The sequence below is a fragment of the Mustela nigripes genome, chromosome 6 (genome assembly GCF_022355385.1).
Source record: "Mustela nigripes isolate SB6536 chromosome 6, MUSNIG.SB6536, whole genome shotgun sequence".
In the NCBI taxonomy this organism is placed as follows: domain Eukaryota; kingdom Metazoa; phylum Chordata; class Mammalia; order Carnivora; family Mustelidae; genus Mustela; species Mustela nigripes.
The window spans coordinates 103,946,381-103,972,353 of NC_081562.1; the positions used below are offsets into that span (position 1 = coordinate 103,946,381).

Sequence of the window (25,973 nt, forward strand, 5' to 3'; positions counted from 1 at the left end):
GGAGCCTGGTAGGGTGTACCGATAGCTTCCCTAACTCCAATACCCTCCGTCAGTAACCAGAACTGGCAAATACAGCCATTTCCTCATTCCATCAGCAGAGCATCTCCTAGGCAGAAAGCCTGTCTGATCTGGGTGAATTATGTGAGTAATTAACTTCCCTAATCTGCTCCCTCCCTGCCTTCCAGAAAGGGATAGCAGAACCCCAGGGGAAGGCTGATAAGGGGCAGGAAGAGAGACCATTATTCCCTCGGGATCTGTCAGCCTTCTCCACCAGCCCCAACTTGCCAGGACTCCTAGCCTACCCCACATCATGCACAGCACCCCCCCACCCGGTTTCAAACCCCCCTCACGGCCCTTCCAGGACACACGCATACACATGTGTGTGCACACCTACAGTGTTACCACCGCTCCATCGGCTTGGATATTGGCTGCCTTTGAGCTCAGTTTTGAGGCCTCAGTTTGAGGCCAGTCTTGAGCTCTGGCACCCAAGGGACATCCCAGGCAACCTGTCAGATACAGCAAAGGAGCAGGGAGAAGCAGGCAGCATGAATCCAGGCAAAAGACTAATATAAACCACAGAAGGTCTCACTGCTGTAAAGCGCTGGAGGGCAGAGTGGGGCAGTGGGAAGGTACATGAGATGGGGTCACAAGACCCAGGTCTGAGTCCCAGGTCTATCTTTTAGGGACCATGTGACTTTGGGCAAGCCGCTCAGCCCCTGTGAGCTCAGCTTTCCCACCTGCAAAATGGGCATGCTGCCTCCCTCCCTCCAGGGCTGTCCTAGGAGCCAGGGAGCCCAAGAAGAGCAAGCCAGTCTCTGTCCCTCGGTAGAAGCCCCCTGGGGAAGACCCTGCAAGGCAGCCAACTAGCTCTGCTTGGACACTACCCAGGCATCAACTCGCAGTTCTAACTCCCATAAACCTGTGCCTTAAAAGCCCCACCCTCCCGCCTCTGCTCCTTGCCTTTGAAACGTGGATGGGGTATGGGGCAGACCAGGGCCATGAACTCAGTCCCATCGGTATCAAAGCCCAGCTCTGCCCCTTGACAAGTGACTTAAATGCCCTGCGCCTCAGTTTCCTGATCTGAGTCATGAGTACAATAAATGCCCAACAGTGTGCATAGTCGGTGATCTGTGCACAGGGTCTGATTCAGTGCCTGGCACTTAATAAATAGTAGATAATATTTCTTTTAATTATCATCATCATCATTATTCTGGCTCATAGAATTAGTTCTTCCCTCTGGAGCAGTAAATCAGAGGACTAATTCCTCAGCCAGGTGCCAGCCTTTCCTAAGTAAGGAGGCAGAATGGTGTGCCCCTGAGCCTTCCCTTTCCCAAGCAGAGCATCCCCACTTCTTCCTGCTGACACCCTGGCAGCAAGCTCCAGGTCCTTTGCAGCCCCGCCCACTCTCCTTCTGGCCGGTCCTGGTCTGCCGATGCCCTCCCCAAGACGCAGGGCCCTCAACTACTGCATCTGATCAGTAATACAGCACCCCCAGCACCCACCTTGGCATCCAGCACTTAGCAGGTACAGGTAAACGATTAAAGACAGAACTGTCAATGAATGGGCTGAACACCACGCTCATGGCATCTGAAAATGGCAAGGGCCACAGGCTGTGATGGCTCATGATCTGGACACTCTGTTTCCATCCGTGCAGCCTGGCACTGAACTCCCTTCCCACTGTGCATCAGACCACCGTGAACATAAAGCCCCGAGCAGCCCGAAGCCCTGCCCAGAGGGGTCACATCGAGCACGCTAAGGCAGAGCCCCCCTTCAATATTCCTGCAGTTTTATAAATCGAGGTATGGTGTAACTATAGACGTTTGCCCACTGCCCTTAGTCTCGTTAGCTTCTCACCGTTGTGACCGCACACTGGTGAATTCAAGTCCCCATCTTATTAACCAATGTATCGGTAAATTATTCCCCTCAACATTCAGAAGACCACAGAATTTTCACACTGGGATTGTTGTTAGGGGTCATCAAGCCCCACGCCTGCCACCCCCAAATGAGGAAATCCAGACTGATGATGTAATTTGCCCAAAGACATGTGTCATTCTGTGGCAAACCTGAGATGGGAGCTCTGGATCCTTCCTTTCAGCGCACCCTGATCACTGATAGTAATGGTATGAGGTTCTGAGTACTTACCTTGTGACAAGATTTCAACAGCTCCTTTCCCCAGTCCTCGTAACAACCCAGCAAGTTAAACACTGCTTTCCCCACTTGGCAGAGCTGAGGTGATTCATCCTGGACCACAAGACCAGGCGGATACAGCCAAACTAGGAAAAGAACGTGCCCTCTCTCCAGGAGCCCTGCCCTGGGCCGCTGAGCACTGGAACCTCCACTGGGGTGTCCACTAGGAATGCAAACCAGCAGGCCCAAATCTAAATTCGTTCTCCTCTCTTCTGTCTACCTACCTCTTCTTCCTTTGCTATTTTTTACCCTGTTCATAGTATCACCACCAGTCTAGTCACTTGATCTAGAAACCCAGAGCAATTCCTCAGACTCTGTTATTTTACCTCTTTGCCCTGCAGTTCTGAGCCGTCCCCACACCGCAGAAGCCAGGCCCTTTCTTCTCTTCATGCCATTCCCTTGGCCAAGCTCCTCAACTACCTCCTTCTTCTAAAACCAACAAAACACTCTTACCAAACCCTCCCGCCTGGTGGCCCCTTCCCAGCACGTCCATTTCCAGAACGCCTTTTCCATCTACCCTTACAAACAGCTCTCTAAAATAAATTGAGCTTATGTTGCTCCAGCTTAAAAACCTCGTTGATTCTAGTCCAAATTTCTTTCACCACAACCTAGCAGGCCTGCGACTCGAACTCCCGTGCATCCCGCAAGACCCCACTCAGCCCTCCTCTCTTCCTGGTCTGGTTGCTGCCCCACCCCCCGGCTCCCTGGAGTCTGTCTTTCCGACTGAGCCTTTGCCAGCCCCTCGGCTGGGGTGCTTCTCACAACGTACTTCCTGCACAAGCCTTTCACGCCCTCCAGGGGTGAGCTCCTCGAGGGCAGGAAGGTGACACCTCTGAGTCCCCGGCTCCAACTCGTGGATTTGCTCATTCACTCAACCTTGGAAACATGCCACAAAAACTGTTGAGTAAATGAGCAGTTTCATAAATCAGGGCTCTGTTTATACTTTTATTATGAAAAATAACCCATTAAGTAAAAACCTGTGTCGTAACATCAAATTTATTTTAGAAAGATGATGTGAACATACTGACTGACAAGGGTCCTTATTAAGAAACACGTGAAAGCCAAGGCTTCCTGGACAGGTGCCTGCTTTGAAGGCATCAACGACAATAAAAAAAAGAGAAACCCAATCGCAAGAAATAAAGAATCTGAGCCATATTAGATGTGTGACCATGACCCAAATGCATTAACTTGCTAATTGTTTCCATTTGCTTTAATCTATAGTGACTCCCAAGATCAGTGTTTTCCAAATGGTAGGTCATCACTCATTAGAGGGTTATGAAATCAGTTTAGTGTGTCAGGAAGAGTATTTTTAAAAATTAAACAGAAAATATCGGCATGTATCTCACATGGTAATTTCACGAAACGTTTTTCTTTTTTCAGATGTAGCATGTGCACACGGGCATGGACTGGGTCACAGTGTTTGAGAAATGTGGACTTGGATCTTTAGTACTGACATGTCCAGCCCAGGAGGGTCGCAGGACATGAGAACAGAGGCTTCCCAGGCATGACGTTTAGAACTGGCTACTTTCTGCAGGGGCCTCACCTGGTCAGGAAAGTTAACCCCGCTGAGGCAAACACACACGATTTGCCCTCGAGACAGAAATGTGCTCAAATATGCCAAAATGTCACATGTGCCATGAGAAGACACGGCAGGTCTTGGCATTGTAAAATGTGTCCCTGGGTCATCTGGCAGAACTCTGGCTAGAAATGTGAGTCCAGGCTACTTGCCTACCAAACTGGGAGAGTAGTGCCCACTTCTGAGGGACGTGAAATCTCAAATGGACAGCGTAATACAGACTCTTTATTCATGTATTCCTCTCTCGATCACTGAAACAAAGTTGGCTTAAAAAATGCATGAAGTTAGCTCAGCACAGAACTGTACCTTCCTACCCCCATTAAACTAGAGAAAACCAATTCCGAATTGAGCCAATATTTCATCCATTACAAATTCCATTCAGCTGTCTTGCCTCATGTGTCGAAAGTGGACACCACCTCCCTCCGGTTCTCCAAAACAGAAGGAAAACATCACACTCTCCTGCATTTGAAGACTCTGTGCAAAGGACCATGGGCTCTATCTTGCTTCATTCGGGCAGAATGAGAAGAATGGACTCAAAATGCAAATGGAAGCCCTCCCAAGAGAGCTGTTAAGGACAGGGGCAGGTGACCAAAGCAGGTGCCAGCTACCACCCTGGGCGGGTTGAACCCGGCCCCACCTGGAGTCTGAGCGGCCGAGTGCAGCACGGTCCCTTCCTTCCTAGATGACTTTGAGAGGTGCCTTCCTGTCTGTGGCATCCATGGTTCCAGGATGAGGCGAGATGGTGATGGTGGGGTTGCCACAAACAATCGGCCTGACCCCCGGGGCCCCACAGCCTATTTCCAGCTCCCAATAGTTCCTGTCTAATGCCAGCGTGGACTGAGGAATCTGGGGCATCCTGGGCCCAGCATTGTTCAAATCACACATTCCTTGCCATGAAAAGCTACCGAATAATTCTCATTCCTCCAGCCTCCCAGGAGAAACCACATCAGAGGGCAAGCAACCAGATCCCATGTGTGATGGGAACAAAGGGGGACAGCGGGAGCCGTGCTTGTATCTCTAGCACTGTCCCTCAGACCCTCTGCAGCGGATACAGACTTGTCCAGAAACCTCACCTGCCTGCCCATTCCCATAGGCATAACCTGCTCTCCAACCTGTGCCCTTGGCCTGGACATGCTGCTTTCCGAGCATCAATGTTTCTACACTAGCCATCTCCCTTTTTGTGAAAACGGCAACTAAACTCTCAGGGAAAGGAAGACAACCGCCTGTGTTTATTGAAGGCCTGAGTTTCAGGCATTGGCGGAGCACTCAGGGTCCGAAACCTCTTGATCCCTATGGGGCAACAGGCATCCTGAAGACAGAAATGCAAACAGGGAAAAACAAGCACAACAAATATTACACTGATGTCATAGGGAGATGAGAGGAAAAGGAGTGAAAGGTTAAAAAAAAAAGAGGGGGGGGGGATAAAGGCAGAGAGAAAGAAGTCTGCAGTGGGGTGAGGCTAAAGCAGAGCCCAGACCACAACGCTAAATGGGGGCACCACCTCCCTGCTTCCCACAGCACCTGCCACCCCCGAAAGTCAAGCAAGCTGCAAGACGTACTTTGGGCCCATGTGCAGCTTCCGATCTGCAGGCAAGACCCTTCCCCAGGCAGACCTCAAAGGACTCCCCCAACACTCCCAGGAGGCACCCAGCCCACCCTTGCTGGTCACATCTCCAACCAGGACTGTGGGCACACTGTGAACGACTTCCAGGATGAGGGATTTCACAACTGTGCTTCCAAGATGTAAAAAACACAACAACAACAACTTGGGAATGCTAGAAGTCATGGAAATACAAAATAAAATGGCCAACCTATCATTGTTTACACTATCAGGTTATATATATGTGTAATTAAACAAAGCTACCCAGTGCGGGCAGGAGTATGGCCCATCTCCTTGGGATCTCCCTCTCCCCCTAGTGCCCCGCCCCTCCCTGTGACTGTCTCATTGACGTGGCCCTGGCTCCCCTTCCTCCCCAGGTCTCTCCTCAGAAGACAGCGCCACATCTTCCTAACGCTCAGTCCTGCCCATTTCATTCTGCTGCGGAAACACATCAATGGAGCCAGTTCTCATGGAACATCTGAAGAAAAGCTGTGGTAGGCCATCTGGAGAAGACTGGGCAGAACTCCGTGGGGTCTAAAAGATGCACAATTGTCCGCCAAGTGGCAGTCGGGGGATGGAGCGGCGAGGATGGACTGCTGTAGAGAGGGGATACCTGCTGCGAGTTTTCCTGGGATCTTCTCTAACACTGGCCTGATAACTTCCTCCCCGTCACTAGATCCCAGAATGGAGTGCAAGTCACTAAACGAAAAGAAAGGAAGTCTCCGTGGCAGTGAGGTTATGCAACTACTTGGTCTTTTTTTTAAGCTAAGTTTTTCACTGTGATTGGACCCAGAGACAAAGTAGTGTAATCAACCAAAGACATTGTGGGTCCTCTTACTAGCATGGGAGGCTCACAGGAGGGAGCAGGAGTATTACACGGACATCGCAACCCACAGGAATACCCAGGACTCAGGTACCAGTGCTGAGATGCCCATTATATGCTGTGCCAGCTGCTTGTGCCTTTGCACATTCTGTTCCCTGCGTGGAGCATACTCCCCTCTCGACGCCACATTGTTTTCTCTGTGACACTCTTCCCTCCCTTCCCCAGGCAAAACTGGATATGTTCTTCAGTGTTCCCTGAAGCTCCCATATTAAGACTCTTGCCCTGCACACTGCTCTGTGAGTCTCAATGCTGAGAATGTGGAGTGTGGAGACGGGTGGGGGCGGGGGCGACCATGAGGTGCTTCTCGTTTATCTTTGAATCACAGAGCCTACACAGTGCCTGCCTCCTAAGAGGTGAATGTGGACAAATGGGCAATGATCAGATGCATGCCAGGCAGAGAATACCCCTAGAGGTGAAGGGAGACAGATGCCAGGCACATGGCTCTTGGGGCTCTCTGAGGACCAGAGCGGGGAGTGAGTGTTGCGGTGAGGGGAGAGGACCAGGCGCAGGACTGAGCAGAGCCCGGGGAGCCAGCATGGGTCTCTTTAATATTCAGCATGTAGATTCCCAGAAATCAATGCTCATTTTAAAACATGGCTGCAGGGACGCATGGGTGGCTCAATTGGTTAAAACACGGCTGCCCAGAGCAACCCTCCCTGCTTGCTTCCAGGGTCGGTGTTAAGTATCTTTCTATTTATAAACACCTTTGCCTGCAGTGGTACAGTGCTGGTCTCACACCCAGCCTCAGAGCTGGGGCACAGAAGGACAGAAGGAGAAACTGAGGACTACAATCACCGGAAAAGCCAGAGAGACTCCGCCCGCTACCCAGGGGCCTTCATACTGGAGGGCCCGCTGACCAGCCGAAAGGGGCTGCTCCCCCTCCTGGCTTTCATGAACACAGTCAGACAGGCTGGGCCGCTCCAAGCCAGTCTACAAAGCACTAAGGGAAATTAGCCCAGAGGGACAGGAAGCTCGAGCAGCCTGGCTTTCCAAGACCAGGCCTCTGACCTTCCCAGCATCCACCAGCGCCCTATCTCGTACCTGCTCCAAGGCGGTCACTCTGCAGTTCACGGGGCGACCACTGCCTAGGTGCTGTCCTTCCCGCTCCTGCTCGGGCTCGCTGTCTCCCCACCTCCCTCCAGGAGCCTGGACGTCCTGATACTTTTACCATCAAGGCGCTCAAGGCCCGGGGAGATGGCTTCCCTCGCGCCACACTCTTGGGCTCCTCCCAGCCAGTTTGGGTTTCAGTCCTGGGAGACCATCCTGCTGCCCAGTCTCACGCCTCGGCCAGATGCTGCCCCAACTCCAGCACATCACACACGACACCCTTCACTGAGTAGGGCTCATGTCTGCAGAACACATGAGAAGTCAGAGGCTCGTCCCAACATATCACATCATGCAGGGTGCCACGCTGGTGGGGAGAGCCTTGTGAGTGCTCCTGGCCGCCTCTTCTGAAAGCAAGGAAGGAAAGATGAGAGGCCAAGAGCCAGGCAGCGCTCTTACACCACCAAATCAGGAGGCTCCTGAGGCCCCGGCCCCATCATTTAACACCACTGCTGAACCACCAGGTGCTGGGCCCGGAACTAGACACCCCAAGGAGGGCCCAGGCATGGCAGGACACACACACTGGTGGAGACAAACACACAGGCCTCTCTCCATCACCTAACGCCCAGAATCAGGGCACGTCAGAACTGGAAGGCGGCCTAGAAGTCATTCAGGTGCAAACACTCAAGAAAAAATGAGCTTGCAGAGGAAAGAATGGACTCAGCTATGGTCATCTAGTGAGGCAGGAACGGAACAGATAGGAGAACCTGCGCTTCTCGACTCTGCGGTCAGTGTCTTTTCCACTATATTCATTCCACAAACACTGACAGAAGGGGTCAGTTTAATACATAGTCAGTCCCTGTTCTCCAGAAGCTTAGATTTTAAGAGGAGACAGAGAGAGAGAGATGGAGGGAAAGATATATGAAACCAACAAAAACCTGAAGATAAAACAAACTCATTAAACAACATAAGAATGTGACAAGTGGTAGAACACCAATGGGGTACAGCCACGGAGGGGACTACTTCCACTGGGGAGTGGGGGCACGAGCTGGGTCCACTGGGTGAGCAGGAGTCTGCCAGATAGAGAGAGGAGGAGGGGGTCCCCATCCCGGGGAGAGCCACTGGTGCAGATGTGCCCCCGAGACTGGGAGCACTCAGCAAATCGAGAAGTGTCAGCCCTGTGGTGCAGGTGTGTGCTGCTCGTGAGGGCTACAGAGGCAGGGCTGAGCCCCTTGCGAAGGCCCTGGAAGGCCACGCAGAGTATGGGCCTTCCCCCCAGACCTGAGGCCACCCGTGAAGCTCATTCACCCAAGACAAGGGAACATCCCACAGCTACCAGGCACAGTCAGCCGGTCCATGGGCATGGCCACTCGGCTATGCAGCAGAAGGTGGCGCCTGGAGGGGTGCTACAGAGCGAGCTATTAGGACATTCAGGGGAAACACTGGGAGCACTGAAACTGGGAAAGTGGGATCCGGAGGCAGAGCAGAAGTGGAGACACACAGAAGTTGGACATGGGGTCCAAGAGCAAAAGCGGAGAATGCCGCCTACCTGTCTGCAAGGGGAGGGCCGGGATGGGTGGTAAGGTCCTTCCCTGAGACCACCCTCTTGATTTAATAGACTCGCCTGCCTCATGCACTTAGTTACTTTGTGTGCCTACATGCTTTCCACAGCTCTGAATTCCCCACAGGCTCAATCAATACTTGCAGGTTGACATTGATTACAATGCAAACACGATGCCCAAGCTGAAGAGAGCCTTACCAAGTGGCAGTGCTGACAGCTGGAGTACAGGAGTGGGTTGCTCAGACGAGCCCCTCCCCCACCTAACCTGTCACCCATCTCACCCTCTCCATTTGGACAAACTGGCTTGAAGCCAGTGGCTCCAAGCAGGCATGGGCACCAGGATCCTCCATCCCCACCACCGCCCAGGGAAGGGGAAGGTTCTATGCACAACACTGAAGAGGAGATTCCCATGGTGCTGATCCTTACCCCACCGTGGGACTCAAGAGAGCTGCTTCTGAATTCCCTGGGTGACTCAGATGCTCACTCCAGATACCAACCAATTACAAAATTCTCTCCTTTTAGAGATAAACAGGTTTGCCAAGCTACACAGCAGTCCAGCACCTGAATCAGAGAATGGCCACTGACGGGAGACCTGGCCCAGTCCACACTGACTCCCCTGGGCCACCCTGGCCACAGAGCCGCACCCGCACCCAGGGACCAACCTGCCTCCCTCCCCCCACCGCAGAGTGTACAGCAGGGAGAGCAGAGGCCCGGGCTGTGGGCGGGGTTGCTGTGATGGATGTATCCTACTCGGCCAGCTGCTGCCAGAGGGCCAGGGAGGAAGACGAGAAATGAAAAGCCTGGGAGATATTTTCCCTGTGATTTGTGCCGCTTGAGATGCCCTGTAGCAATATTTATCCTCCGGCTCTGTCCCACTTTCGTTTATTATCCAGCTTAGCCTGAGTTATCATGAGCAGGACGGGACCCATAAACCAGCTACCTGACACCATCGGGACCGTGCAGCGTATTTTAAAATCTCAAGGAGCAACTTCGATCCTCTAGGAAATTTAAAGAAAGAGGTGCACTCCTGATGCCCTGGGGACCATGGCCATTCTCGAAGCAGATGCAAGGAGCACCTATCACCGGCTGCCGCACTCCCAGAGATGTACCCCAGAGACTGCATCACCCACGCCCTTCCACATCCTACCTACGAGTACAAACCATGATTTGGTCACTAACCCCTTGTTCGGGACTATACAACACAAATTCCAGAGGCCTAGATCATTTCTAGGGTGGAATTTTTTTTTAAGATTTTATTTATTTATTTGACAGAGATCACAAGCAGGCAGAGAGGCAGGCAGAGAGAGAGGAGGAAGCAGGCTCCTCACACAGCAGAGAGCCCGACACGGGGCTCGATCCCAGGACCCTGAGATCATGACCTGAGCCAAAGGCAGAGGCTTTAACCCACTGAACCACCCAGGTGCCCTCTTTAATCACTGGCCAATGGTGTTTCATTAAAACACTTGCCGGTCATGAATAATGAATTTACTGTGCACCTTCTATTACATCTTAAGTCGGTGCTGGGCAAAGGGGGTTAGAAGCATAAAACCAGGCTCTCAGTCTTATCTGCCCGACCTGCTCATAGGATACCCAGGGCTGAATAACTAACAACGCAGATAGGAGTCTGGTGGGGAAGGGAGGAATGGGAGGGGCCATGGGGTGGTCCAGGGCTGAGGGAGCCACAGGGTTGGGCTGGCATCAAGAAAAACTTGACAAGAGCATAGCTAGCACTTCCCAGACTGATAACAAACCATTTCTAAGGATCACAGATTAGCTGTGTGATCTAGTTACTGGCTTTATGGCAGTATATAAAACCAGAAGAAAAAAAACAAGTCTCTTCTTATGGCTCACATTCTGATTTGAGGACAAGGGGGTGACAATAAAGAAAGAAAATTAAGAAAGAAGTAATACATGTCTGATGTGCTATGTAGAAAATAAAGATGGATGGGGAGACCAGGAATACGGGGCATGGGGGAAGGGCGGCTATTTTAAGCAGGGTGGCCAAGGAAGGTCTCAGCGGTACACCAGAGGAGACGAGGGGGAAGCTATTAGAATAATCCAAGCAAGAGAGGACGGGCCATGGCTTGGACCAAGGCTGTGGCCGTGGAAGTAGGAGAAACAGATCCTGCTTATTCTATAAAGGACACAGGGCTGGGGGTGGGGTGGGGAAGCAGGGAGTGAAAGCGTACTTTTAGATACATTAAGATGTCTGTTAGCCATCCAAGTGGAGATGCAATCCCATGATTTGATGACTCAAAGAACTTTAGAAACAGAACAGACTCGAGAGAGTCTGACTCGGCGTCCTTGCCCAACAGGTGATGATGGGAGGGTGACCAGGAAGCCTCACTTGCAAGCTCTCCCAGTAGGTGCCACTACCAGGCAGTCCTTTCTCCTCTACTCTGGGGTCCATGTCATCACCCCCAACACTCCTGCTTGGCTCGTTGGGAGGCCTGGCCAGTGGGTCTGCCTCATTCGGCAGGTGATGCGCGCTGAGGCTGGGAGGAGCCAGATGGCCTACCCAGGACCTCTCCCCCCGGCCGGCAGATCCCCACTCCATGAGCTCTCTTCTCCTCTACACAGGCCCACAGATTCAGTCTTGCTTCCCGGAGTGCCATGTTTATGCCAAGGAGGGAAGCATCTCTGCTTACAAATTTGAGGTTTTCCCCCAAAATGGACATTAAATACAAACTCCGTGCTACCTCATTTATGGATGCAAACTGGACACAGTTAGGAATGACACAAGAATACAGTTTGCTGGTACGAAACTGGACAAACTGTAAGGTCTGCCTCCACAGAAAGGAAGGAAAACCCTAAGCCCTGGCATGGACCAAATGAGGATGTACCAGAAGGCTCTAGAATGTTCCTGCAAACACCGTCACTGAGATGGATGGGAGGGAAATTCAGATTTAAGTCACATTTATTGAGCACCTGCAATTTCCAGGCTGTTCTTCTGCTTCACTCAATCCTCACAGCAGCCCTGGGAGACAGGTACTATGATTCCCAGACGAAGGACAAGGACCCTGGAGAAGTAAAGGGACTTACTCAAGGTCACAGAAGTTAGAAAATGGGGGCACCTGGGTGGCTCAGTGGGTTAAGCCTCCGCCTTTGGCTCAGGTCATGATCTCAGGGTCCTGAGATCGAGCCCCACATCGGGCTCTCTGCTCAGCAAGAAGCCTGCTTCCCTCTCTCTCTCTGCTTCCCTCTCTGCCTACTTGTGATCTCTGTCTGTCAAATAAATAAATAAAATCTTAAAAAAAAAAAAAAGAAGAAGTTAGAAAATGACAGAGGATATTCAGGACACCTTGCCCCTTCTCCAAGACATCCTGAGCCCTCAGTCAGAGCCCTTCTGTTGCCACACTGCCTCCTAGAAATGAGGAAAGGACCCCACAACTGGGCTGAAGGGGATGTAGTCCAAGTCAGGGCATGGAGCACATCTCAAGGCTCCCCAGAATCCTTCATCTCCACCCCTCTCCAGGACGGGCACCTTCCTAGACCCAATTACTTCTGGCCTCAAGGAAATCACTTGCCCACCAGGCTGCCTGATATATTCTTCTTTTTCCTTCAAATATCATTCAAAACTGCCTCCTCTATCAGGCCCTCCAAACTAATGCCATGCCTCTTCCTTCTCCAGTGAGCTAAGAGAGCTAGATGAACCTCACAAATGTCAGGCTCTGTATGCATGACCTTGACCCCTGCATCTACAGCTGTAATCACTCACAACCCTACAGACACCGCTGGCTCTCAGTGTTTACGGTATTTATTATTAATAGTGCTCTCATATTACTTTTAAGCAGCACTTTTCACTTTCCCCGGACTCTCACTGTGAACTTGCATGGTCCTTATCGCTGTTCTGGGCAGGCGGGAGGGCAGGGCGCCTGCAGGGACACCGCAGCCACCTGACATATGAGGAAACTGAGAACGGGGATAGGGACTTCTCCCAGGACACCAAACTCAGTCATGTCTGCACCAGGAATCAGAGCTTCTCATTTCTAAGCCAAAGGTCTTCCCAGTAGGACGCAGGAACACTCCAGCCCCACTTCCTAGAGTCAAGTCTCCTCCCATGGGTCCTCTCCACGAGGGCCAGGGTCCATCCTAACTTCCCCTGGCCTACAGCCAAGCTGTCGCTCACCCTGAGCATCCCAAACCACCTGACACACTGTGAGCACCTTCTGCTCGCCAAAGGAAGGACAGAGCCCCGTCGAGCAAAGGCACCCTGTGAGTGGAAGGCCTTCGCCCCTCGCCGACATCCCTGTCCAGAAGCTGGAATGGTCATCATGGGAAAATGGAGCCAGTTTTCTCCTCTCAACAACATCCGTAGAGAGTCCCATCCAGGCCAACTGCTGCCTGCCAGGGGCTCTGGAAGGAGGAGAGAGATGACAAGCAGATAAGCATGCACACACTTCGTGTTCCCAGCTCCATTTAATGCCACATGAGATCACCACCTTATGTTTCTCTGCTACCTGGCTCCTGAGTCATGGCCAAACCTGAGCTCATCCCTCCACACGCCAGTGCCGGCCAGGAAAGGAGGCGGGCCAGGCAACAGACCTCTTCCCACCTTGCATTCACTCATTTGCTCCACAAGGGTCTTGCTGACGGAGACACACAGGGAAGTGGGGGATGGGGGAGCTGTCTTGGCTTCCTGGACGGGCAGGACCTGACCCGGGAAGAGAGTCTAGATGCTTCAGATCCTCTGCCCCCAGACCCTATTCTTCCCCATCCCTGTAACCCCTCTTGAGACACCTGCAGGTAGAGACTGGAGGTAGCCCTCCACTAGTAGAGGCAGGGGGATGGGCGGGAGGAGGAAAAGACAGAGTAAGCGAATTGTCACCTCTTTGGCTCCTCCCCTCCAGGCCTTCATACGCTCTGGTACCCCACCCCCAGATTCATTACTGGGGTCCCGGTTTTCTGCTCCGCGTGCTAGATGCTGGGGAACTTCAGGCCAAGCCCGGGGTTTGTTCTTCCAGCCCCTGAAGCATCCGGCGCTTGCAGACTGGGAAAGCACACAAACGGGCTCTTGGCTTTAAATTGAAGGAGGCATAAAGAAAGAAAAAGGCCAGAGGGGAAGATTTTATGAAGACTTTATCAACTAAATAGGTTTGAAGCATCTGGGAGGAGTTGGTGCAGCACAGAGAGAGGAGATTTCTTAATGATAAAGACTGAATGGCTCTTTGTCAAGGAGGGTTGATGGTCCCCGCTCCCTGGCTTTGCAGGGGACTGAGCTAAAATGGGGCTGCGGGTTCTCCCAAGTCCGGGCCCCTGTAATGTTTTCTGATGCATTATGTGTGACATGACAGCAGCCCCTTCACCCTGGACCCTGGGGTTCCCTAAGACCAAACCAAGGAATCACCCCAGGCTGTGCCTTCATCTACAAAGGCCTATAATCCCTGCTGACTTCACTCTCTCCAAAAGCACATGCCTAAAACCCGACACACCAGAAGCAGGCCCAGAGCTCCCAAAGAAGCCAGCGGTATGATTCTCAGGGGATGGTGAGTACAAGCAAGCACACTGCCCCAGACAGGGACTCTGCAGGCCCAGAAGAGGTTCCCCCCACCCCCCACCTGGGTGATGCCAGTCGAGGCCCCTGGAGGAAGTGCAGTTGGCCTTGGTCCTTGCATTGAATTGCATTGAATTGCAGCTTCATCTGTCCCCAGCAGCTCGCAGTCCGTCCATTGCAAGCTTGCAGAGGACACCCAAGGTGGCCACGCTCATGGCAGGCACTCAGGCAGCAGCTCCCCGGACTTGGAGCCACATTGGAGGGGCCTGTGCGTGCCCCAAATCCAGCCCACCATGGGCTCTACGCCCCCAGAGCCACACCAGCCTGTCTCCATTGTGCCCTCCAGCTGCACCTCAGGCTGATATGCACGATCACTGAGCCCTATGTGCCTGGCACTATCCCAGCCACCAAAGGGGAAGGCGGGTGCAGAAGCACATGACACAACCCCCACCTCAAGGCTTATGGTCTTCATACTCTAGGCTGACCCAAGTTAGACTGCCCTAGCTCTATCCTACTCTAGGCTGACCCAAGCTAGACTGCTCTACTCTATCCTACTCTAGGCTGACTCAAGCTAGACTGCTCTAGCTCTTCCTACTGTAGGCTGACCCAAGCTAGACTGCTCTAGTTCTTCCTACTCTAGGCTGACCCAAGCTAGACTGCTCTAGCTCTTCCTACTCTAGGCTGACTCAAGCTAGACTCCTCTAGCTTTACCCTACTCTAGGCTGACCCAAGCTAGACTGTTCTAGCTCTATCCTACTCTAGGCTGACCCAAGCTAGACTACTCTAGCTCTATCCTACTCTAGACTGACCCAAACTAGGCTGCAGGGATACATTGACTTATTGCCCCCAGAACATGTCTTTGTGGCTCCGCGTGCTCACTGACTCACCTTCAGTAACATCCTGATGGAAGAGCTGAAGTTCCAGTGGGGCTCCAAGTCCCATTCCTACTGCTCAACCCCACTGATCATCAGCAAAGTCAAATAAAAGCCATGCTCAGATACTAACTACCACATGTCTACCAGAAGGGCTGAAACAAAAATGAGAGAGAATCCCAAGTCCTTGGGATAAATACAGGCCATCCGGAACTCTCATCCATGGCTGCTGGGACTCCAGACTGAGACACAGCCACTTTGGAAAAGAGGAACTACGTACGCAAGTGCACTATTCCCACATTCCATGTCCACCCTTTACTGTCGACATAGAAAACTGAGTTTCAATGGGAAATGTATACCAGCCATACAGCACAGAAGTATGATTAAAAATAACCAAAGTCTAGAAGCTGCCAAAATGTCCACCAGCAGTAAAACAGCTACATCAATGATGGCCTATTCAGTCCATGGCTGAATACTATGCAACAATGCAAATGATCCGCAACACGGGTGAATCTCAAGACAGTAGAAAAAAAAAAAATGTTGAGGAAAAGAAACCTGACACAGAAGAGCATACACTGTATGATTCCACTGATGTGCAGCTCAGAAACAAAGCTATGTTATTCAATATCAGGATGGTGGCTACCCTTGCCCGGGAATAGTGATGAGAAGGGAGCAGGAGGGTGATTTCTGGGTGCTGGTAACGCTTTGTTTCGAAATCTGTGTACTGGTGCGATCGACACATGCACTTCGTAAGAGTTCAACAGACGCTACGTTTCTACGTATGTCACCCCTCAACCAAAGGCTGGAGGTTTCATCTCTGTCCCTTTTATTCACCCTGCAGCCCTTTCACGCGAAGGGACAAAGCTGTTTCCGTAAAAGGAACCACTGGTCACCTGTGGGCGTGTGTGTCATTTTTTTCATCTCCAAAATGAAAAATATGTGATAATCTCTAAGGAACCTTCCAGCTCTAGATAGTCTGATGCTTTGATCCTATTCTTAGTAAAACCTCATTAATCAGTAATAAGAAATCTTTTCCAAATTAGTGAAAAATAAAAATATATGGAACATTTGCCTAAAGAAGGCAGTATGACAGCTTTCAAGAACCAAGCGCGTGACAAATTAAAATATAAATGTCCACTAAGTGGAAGTTAATGAAAAAAATTATACATTAGGTTGACACCACTTAATACTGCTTGAATATTATTCACATCCTGGGTCTTGTCCATGTTAAATTCTTATTTCGACCATTTTAATCAAGAGGAGTCATGAATGCCACGTTACCGCAGCTGCTCTATTACAAGTAACCAAATTAGAGCATTCTGATGGTAACACAGACCCAGACGTCCGTAACCCCCATGCCCTAGTCACTGCCTTTCCCAGCCCTGTTCGCTGGAGCTTCTGCCCCACATCTGGGAAAAGCTGCCCCGGGTCGGAGCCCTGTGCTGATCCCACTCCTGGAGGGCTGTCCTCCGCAAGCCGCTGCCCTCCAACACGGCCGACACACAGATTACTTGGGAGACTGAAGACACCCCTGGGAGCCTGGCAACACCAATGATGGCAGCGGGACGGGAATTCTAGGCGCCGTCATAAATAAAACCTCTGCTCGGTGGCTAATCTCTCGGGCGCCTCACAAATACACAAACAGATAGACTAAGGCTCCCTTGCAGCATTGAGGGCTTATAGAAACGGGAGGCGCCTCCCTCCTGAACAGCCTGCACAATCACCGCCCGGCCAGCAATTCTCTCCGGGCTCAGTAGCTCCTTCTATACAATGGGAAGAAATGCTCCATGACCCTCACACTGCTTTGACTGGATGGCAAAGAAACAGGTTCATGAGCCTCTAAATATTTCTGGACTCGCCCACCAAATAAGAAAGTACGGGGAATAATGGCTCAAGAGAGGCCCAAAATAATGGCTCTTTCGAGAGGCCCAAAAGAAAGGCATCTCATCCAAGTTTATAGAAAAGTGGGTGAGAGAACCTGATTCCCAGCTAACCCCCCACTGACAGCTCTCCTTCCCCCGCAACCAACAGAAGGTGGGTGATGGGATTAGCGGGATGTACTTGACTTGGGAGACTTAACTCACAGGGTCCAGCTTCTTTGCTAAAGATCTAAATGCACCCAGGACATGGCCTGAAGACCTTCATTTCATCAGGGAAAAAAAAAGGGGGCAGCTGAGCTAGGCCTCCCTTCCCCCAGCCCCAGGGCTATGAGCACACTTCCCCTCCTCCAGGCTGCACCACCTGTCTCTGGACCAAATACAGATCACAGAGAGGCATTTCCTGAGCTCTGCAAGCCTGCTGACCCTGGAGGTTAATCCTACCCTCTGTGGCCAGGCTACGCGATGAGGAGCCTCTCCCTCCCAGCCAGGGAACCACAGAATCCTGGGATTTCAGAGCTGTGAGGGACCTGAGAAACCATAAAGTTCAAGGCTCCAAAACGTCCAGGGATTATCTTAGTTTCCCAGAGCAAGATGAAGAGGACGGGGTTCAAAGCTAGGTCTTCTGACGCTCAGTCTAATGCTCTTTTTACTAAACCCGAGGTAAAGGCTATTTGACATCCAAATGCCACTTTGGCCCTTTGCTGGTGGTGGCGTGGCATGCCATGCTGAAAAGGATTTAGTCGGATGCAGAAGAAAGACTGCTGTGATCAATTAGCAACCTCCACCTTGAGCCAAGGAAGAGGTTTCCCATTAAGAATTTGCCAGCCTGCCGCCACGCCACACTGACTCCCAGGGCAGACGCTCCACATCTCCTTTTCCAGAAACTCTGAGGGTCGTTCTGCAGGATGGAATAGGCGCAAGGGCCAGGAAGAGTGACTGTCCCCTATGAGGAGGACAAGAAACGGAGTCAAAGAGTGAAGGAGACCAGACTGAGTTGGGAGCCACACCCAGAAAACTCTACTTTTGTCTCAAATCAACCATTTTCACTGAGTCCCCGCCATTCATTTTCTGGATGAACATGCCTCAGGTGCCCACTATGTGTGAGGCATGAGGTGTGGCCTCCTCACCCCATGGGGACACCTGCCTTCTCTTCCTGCTACTGACTTCAGGAACAAGTCACCTTCCTTTCTGCCCCACAGACCCTGTGTCTGAAAACAGAGGTCTGAAGAGCTCTCAGGATGCTTGGGAGAGTCATAAGTGAAAATCTATAGGAAAGTGTGCTAAGAAACAGAAAGCCCCTTCTGTTGAAGGGACAGAGGGTCACCATCACTTCCTCCATCCCCTTGTCGGTCGTTAGGGACTCGGCAGCCACCAAGCCCGAGCCTCCCTGCCCATCTTTCCCAGAGGCCCCTCCGTAGCTCGACATTCTTCCAGTCGGGAACTCCGGTGGGGAGGGGGCTCGGCAAAGAGGGGAGGCTGGGGAAGAGCTGCCTGATAGCATGGAGGGAAAAATCCAGCCACTATGGCAACCATAGCAGGAGAGTCTCTAATATCCACAGGCCTCAACTCACACCAGAGCTTTTCTGTATCCTCCAGGGCAGAGAAAGGGATTACCACTGATGTGTTATCTGCTCCAATTCTTCCTGCCTGGAGTGGAGTATAATACCTCCATAATGCAGACCTGCCACTGATGCTCCCTACACAGAGATATGCAAATTATACACAATGGCCAGGGAAGGCCACACGCTGACATCTGTCCTTTGCAGATGCTTCCTACTCCAGGATGTGAAACCCAGGAAAATCCTCTGGGTAACAGAAAGCTGTAGGCACAACACACTGCTGGGTGGCAGAGACCCAGCACCAATGAGCCAGAGCTCCTAGGCTCTGTAACCGACCAGACCCTGCTGAGCAACGAACGTCTGAAAGACGCCATGCAAGGTGTGGTGGCGCGCCAGGGAGAAGGAACACGATAAAATACAAAACGAGAAGGCCCAGTCCCAGCCTCGTGGACTGAGTTTCAATTCTGGGGTTAAGACTTATGAAAATCTTAACACAGCCCAGAGTGTGGTAAAGGGAAAGTGGCAAAGCAGAGGTTGGAAGAGAATAAAGAGAAGAGATCGTCATACTCAATTACAGGGGTGATGAGCAGTAGCTCGGTTTCATAGAAACGACACATAAGCTGGACCTGGAACAGCTGATGGGCTCCGTAAGTCAGCCAGAGGGCTGCTGGGGAATAAGGAGAAAGGAACAGACTGAGCACACAGGAGAAAAGCATTCTTCCATCCATCCATCCATTTACTCAACAACTCTTTATGGTGCCAGGCAGTTGTCCCATTTGGAACAGACAGAACAAACAAGCATGGAGGTCTGTGCTGACGGGAGCCAGGGACCCTGGAAGAGGATGGGAATGAGCCGGGAGACGAGAGCTGGGCCCAACTGGAGAGATTGGCCAATGACTAGCAAGGGTCCCCATTCCCATCCTGCCAAGAGAAAGCCTGTGCCCTCTGCGTCCCCCACTGCCTTCCCATGGGCACTATACCCAGCAGGCTGCCTGGTTCTCAGTCCCTGCTTCAGCTTCCGTGGTGAGGAATACGGTGCTCTGAGGCCTGGGAAAGCAGGGGGACAGACACCCTAGAGCTGATCAAACCATAACCTGCCTTACTAACTCCCCTTAAATCTACCCAGGGGACCTATCTGCTCTGCTGAAAAAGTGCTGAGGGGAAAGAAAATGGTCCTCCTCTGGCCTGTAAAGCAGAGTCAGATTAAAGGATCCAAAAAGCTGAAAATGTCCTCTTTCTCTTTTCCCCCCAGACATCCATCACCTTGGGTCTCAGTTGTCAAGCTCAGTTCCTCCCAGCCTGATCAAGGCCTGCAAGAGTGCCACCAACTGGATGCTGGGACTCCAGACACCTCTCTAGTGGCTAACTTCTCCGCTCCTGTTTCCAGTGGGTTCACGAGTCAGGGAAACTCTTGCTATGATGGGAACCCACATCCTCTTGCTCTGACCTTCACCATCATCAGAACCAATTATTAAGCAAGCAAATGCAAACAACACCTTTCCCTAGGAGGAGCAAGGTAAGCAAACATAGAATTCTAAATTCTCAACACAAAGGACTGCCAAGCAGAGCCTGCTGAGCTAGCTGTGTGTTGGTGCTGCTGCCAGAGGAAAGGGAAGAGCAGCCAAGAGCATCTCCCCAAACCAGGGCCCAGGCTAGTCATGCCCCACACTTTCCCCTCAGGCAGCAGGCTGATCCAAGTGACGCTTAAGGTCCTACCCATTTCAGGAGCTAGTGCCAAACAGCCCTATACCCACAGGCAAAGAAATGAAGTTGGACCCCTACCTCACACCATACACAAAAATTAACTCAAAAGGGACCAGGGACTTACTGTAAGAACTAAAACTATAAAACTCTTAGAAGAAAGCATAGGAGTAAATCTTTGTGCTGTTGGCTTCAGCAAAGGTTTCTTGGGACACCAAAAGCCAAAGCAACAGGAGGAAAATTAAATAATTTGGACTTGACCCAAATCGAAAACTTTCACACTGCAAATGACACCACCAAGAAAATGAAAAGACAACCCAGAGAACATGAAGGAGTATTTGCAGATCACATATCTGATATGAGGCTTCTATCCAGAATCTATAAAGAACTCTCATAACTCAATAATTAAAAGACAAATAACTCAATTTCCAAACAGGCGAAGTACATCAATAGATATTTCTCCAAGGAAGATACACAAATAGCAACCAAGTACATGAACAGATGCTCAAAATTACTCATCACCAGAGAAATGCAGATCAAAGCCATAATGAGACACTATCTCCCACCCACTGGGATTGCAACAACAACACAGACAATAGTAAGTGTTGGCAAGGGTGTGGAGAAATTATGATCCTGTACAGATTGCTGGTAGGGGGAGCAGCCACTTTGGAAAACAGTTTGGTAGTGCCTCAAAACATTAAATATAGAGTTACCGTATGACCCAGCACTTCCTCTCCCGGGTACGGAACCAAGAAAAATCATAGCAGGTCCACACAGAAATTTGCACACAGATGCTCATTATAGCACCAGTCATATCAGCCAAAACCCTGGAAGACCCTAACACCCATCAAGTGACAAACAGGTAAGCAAAAGATGGCAGGCACATCCCTAAACAAGTTATTATTCAGTCATACAAAGGAACGAAACACTTGTACAGTCTACAACATGGATAACCCTTGAAAGCACTGTGCTAAATATGAGAAGGCAGTCACCCAAGACCCCACATGGTATGACTCCACTTATAAGAGATTTCCAGAATGGACTAGTCCATGGAGGCACAACATGGGTTAGCAGTAGCCCAGAGCTGACCTGGGGAGAAATGAGGAGTGACTGCTAATGGGTAGGGGGTTGAATATGCGGGTCATAAGGTGTTGAAAAAGTAGATGTGATGATGGTTATACCACCCTGTGAACATGAAAGGGGTGTGCTCATTTGCTCGGGCTACACAACAAAGTGCCACAGCCTGGGTGGCTTAAACACAGAAATTGATTTTCTCCTTATGCTGGAAGCTAGAAGTTCCAAATAAGGTGTCTGCAGGTTTGCTTTCTCCTGAGGACTCTCTTCTGGGCTTGTAAATGGTCCAGTATCTTCTTCCCGTGTCTTTGCATGGTCCTTCCTCTGTGCATGTCTATGTCTTAATGTCCTCTTCTTAAAGCACATCCGTCCTGTTGGATTAGGGCCCACCCCAATGACCTCATTCCACCTTAATGACCTATTTCAAGATCCTATTTCCAAATACAGTCCCATTTTCGGGAATGAGGGGTTAGGACTTCAACATAGGACACATAACCATTTTTAAAACCCCATCCACAAATCCTAGAGATTGGCTGGGCGCCCCCCTTTGTCTTCCACATGTGGAACTGAGTCCCAGAGATGGGGGCGACTTGCTCCAGATCACAGCTGGTCAGAGGCAGAGCTGGCAGCAGAACTCACAGCTGCCACTGAAGTCTAGTTCTCTTTCTACTATACACTCCTTCCACCTGAACCTCAAGTGCTCATAAACTAAACAGACAGTGATGGGAAAAGTAAGAGAACTTCAAGTTTAAGAAAAATGCCTAAGAACTTAGATCATGTGCAATTAAGAAGTAAATATGCTCCACGGCTTGTGGGAAAAGGGGCAGACAGCAGAGCTCTCGGGAGGCCCTGGGAGAGAGCCACACCGCGCCAGCAGAGTGCGTGAGCAAATTCTACATGAATTCCGTATCTGTTGTGTGCCATGTGAAATAGGAGCTTGGTCCTGAGCAAGATGTGCTCTACAGAACACTTGGCACTTCAGCTAATCCTTGAAGAATGGGCCCAATTCTGCTGGGTAAGGGCTTTCCAAGCAAAAGGAACCGCGTGACCAAAGGCAGGTAATTTCCAGACCTGTTCAGGAAATAGCAAGTTGGCCAGAGCAACAGAAGCATATGCTTTGTACAGGGAACAGCGGGGGATTACAAAGCAAAAGGTGGGCTGAGGTCAGATCCTGGAGAGCTCTGCACACCACGCTTAGAGGCATGAACTTGAGGTAAGTAACAGGGAGCCACTGAAGGTTCTGGGACAGAAGTGGGCATCACCTGGGGAGCACTCCGGGAAAGGTGGCACCCCAGCGGCTAGCAAGTGGCCAGGGCAGCCACTTCAAGAGCTCTTGGATGAAGCATTCATGGGACAGGGGAGGATGGCCAAGAGCACAGCTGATGGGAAGAAGCCAGTGGGATTCAGGGAAGGGGAAAGTGCCCTGCTTCTAGGGAAGCTCTCTTGGACTTATCTTAATTAGACTTGGGAAAGCAAGAAGTTGGGGCAAGAGAGAAGAGGAGGGAACTCTGCAGGCACTGAAAAGCCGCCAATTCCCAGAGCCCATGTTGTGATCCGGTGCTGACAGCCCTTCATCTTTTCTATGGTGGGTTTTCTTTTCTTTCTTTTCTTTTTTTTTTTTTTTTTTTTTTTTTTTTTTTTTTTTTGGAGCTAGAGGGAGGGGTGGGGATGAGGAGGAAGACACAATGGAGTTACCTAGTGAACAAAAGCTCTGGTACATTTCTACTCTGTTTTCCTCAGGGTGTACTGCTCTGCCGGCGCCCTATACCCTATGGAATGCGGGGACACGGCCCGTACCTTACAGTGCAGCAGGGACAGCCCTAACACCTGCCCACCAATGGCTGCCAAGCATCCCCTGATCAGGGAGGGAGAGAAAGGGTCCAGGTACACATAGAGAATGGGGAAGACAGCACAAGAGGTCGAGAGAGTCCTTGGTTCGAGTCCTGGATGTGCTCCCCTTTCCAGCTTTGTGACTTTGAGTCAGACACAGCCCCTCCCTAGGCCTTCACTGACAGCAATAGCCACAACGAATTATTCAGTGTCTACTAGGTGCCGGGGGCTACGTTAGGCTTTTAGTCCTTACAAAACACCCCGTGAGGTAAGTATTAGTCTCCCTGTTTTGCAGGTGGAGCAACTGGGGTCCAGAAGTAAAATAGGTCAGAAAAGCACGCTTAAACTCAGATTTGTCGAGCTTCAAAACCCACATTTTTAAGCCATATCACATTTAACGTGACTCAGGTGGAAATAACAAAGCCTGCTCTTCCCTCCCTCACAGGCCTGCCATGAGGCTCCGAGGGGAGAATTCACTCTCAGTACCGCAGATACTGTAGTTAGTCAAGGTCCAAACGTGGAGGCCCTCAAGTCAGCTAGGACGCACCTCAGCTGAGGCCCTGGCCCCCGGCCCTTCTCCTACAGAAAACCCTCCAGCTAGCCTAGTCTTCCACCCTGTTGGCACAACATCACTTCCCCCATGATGTTCTTGGTCCCTGGGTTCCTCTCAAGCCCCAGATGCAAAGCCCAGGTCTCGCCTGGGTTCCAAGCTCCAAGAGTCTACCCTATCGGGAGACAGTGCATATCCCCATTAGCTCCCTCTCTCCTGACCACTGGGGATCCCTCCCAACAGCTGCCCCTCACTAGTCCCAATCCTGGAGGAGATTACGAGAGAGAACTCAGATAAAGGATCTGGCAGAGCGCCCAGCACCAAGAGGGTAGCGAGTCTTTACGGCTGTTCACGAGATCCGAGCCCAGGCACCACACAACCTTTCAATTCTCCAAAACCATGTTCGCTTCCCCTCGGGTAGTCATCACACGCCAAAGCTACCCCTAGACAAACATCCCGATGCTCCTGACACAAGCTGGGAAGGATACCGACCTATTATTAATAGAGGAAAATTGGACCTGACATTGTCAGTGATCTGAAACCTCCCAGCGGAGAAAAGCTTTGTTTTTTTAATAAATAATAAAAAACACAGGGTGTTTATTTCCCTAGCAAGTCGTTCTTCTTAAGTATCAATAGGATCATACGTCAAGGCTGTCATCTAGGGAAACCGTGGAGTGATGCTGGCGTCTTCCAGTCCCTTCTCCTTCCTGAGGAGTTCAAAGCACTTCAGACGGATCCTCCTTCGTCTTCTCTGCAGCTCTCGGAGGGCGGGGAGGTTGAAGAGAGGGCCCCCAGCAACTCTGCCTCCAGTGTGCCTACAATAAACACTCACTAACTGCCCAAGGGGGATGATTTTCCTCACTTGCACGGATGGGAAGACGGAGGAAAGGCAATTTACTCAGCGCCCACCTAATCCAATTTCCCCAGTTCCGACTCCGTGCTTCAAGCCCACTCTCACTTGAGTCCTAGCTCCTCGCCCCGGCCTGGCTGGAGGGACGAGAAAACGACAGACTGACAGACACAGAGCCGCCGGTCTCATCGCTGACCAATGTACAGAGTGTAAGTGACAATTTCCTAAACCCTCACAACAGAACCAACCACCCCAGCCCGGGCGCTTCCAGAATGGCCCCTCTTCCGTCTCACCGGAGTGTCCAATCATGTCCGGCTCCGTGGTGTTGTTCTATGTGCAAATTGTTCCTCTCCCCACCCTCAGTATTAACTGGACAGCTTTATGCTCCGCATACCCTCCCCGAAGGGCTCAGTGTAACAACGGATCCCTCACATTATAGCAGGGCTACCAGGCCAGCACCCTAAGCCACAGATATGTTTTGTTTGCTCTGTACCATGTTTCCCATTTTTTTTTTTTAAATCAGTCATCAATAGTGAAAAATCAGGAGATTTTACCCCAGACTCGGAAGTTCCAGCTTCCGCTGCAAACCGAAGATCTGGCCATACCAAGCTCACGTTCCAGTGTGGCATCTTCCAGGGGGTACAGGGTGACAGGCTTCGGAAGTCTGTCACAGACCCTGGCCCATGTCCCTCCTTTGAGCTGGCAGCTTTGCATACGGTTTGGTTGCATATGGCTAAACAGGGGGGAGCCTGTGGTCATTTGGGGCTATAAGATCCCTGAGCGGGAGATCTGGAGCTATTTCTTGCACTTTCAGTGGGTCCATTGGGGGCGTGCACTTAGAGAATTACCCAAGGAGTTTAACATGTCTCATCCAAATCTGTGTACCCAGGCCAGCAGGCTTCAGAGCCAGAACTACAATAGAAATGCGGAGCTACCGCCTTTAAAACCCTGCTACCTAACTCACTTCCGAGGCTCATGTCTAAGGCCAGACTTAGACCAAGATCTGAGCTAAATCCCGCGGCTGCTTGCGGGCACCTGACTTCCGGCAGGCATTTAACAGCCCAGAATGAGATCTCCTATTACTCTAGGAAAGAATGCCTGGCTTCTTGACTCATCCTAGATAATAATACAAAAGGGGAGAAAGAAAGAGAGGGGCGGGAAGAGAGGAAAAGGAGGCGCACTTACACACACACACACACACACACACACACACGTACCCTGTAGAGAACATACCGCTGTGGATCAGTGCAGTTTCCTGCATCATTGCAAGGCAAGTCAAAAAAAAGTGGGAACCAACTAAATGTTCGACAAT

At 51.0% G+C, this 25,973-nt stretch overlaps 1 protein-coding gene across 3 annotated transcripts in view; it reads right to left on the bottom strand.

Annotated features, from left to right (window-relative positions):
• TSPAN9 (tetraspanin 9) overlaps nucleotides 1-25,973 on the bottom strand; it is a 192,200-nt gene that overhangs the window by 99,602 nt on the left and 66,625 nt on the right. The window contains exon 3 of one of the 3 annotated variants that reach the window (XM_059403797.1): nucleotides 11,780-11,871. The exons of the other annotated variants lie outside the window; for them this stretch is intronic. The gene's annotated coding sequence lies outside the window, so the exon portion shown is untranslated. The remainder of the gene's footprint in view (nucleotides 1-11,779; nucleotides 11,872-25,973) is intronic. 3 annotated transcript variants of the gene reach the window in all.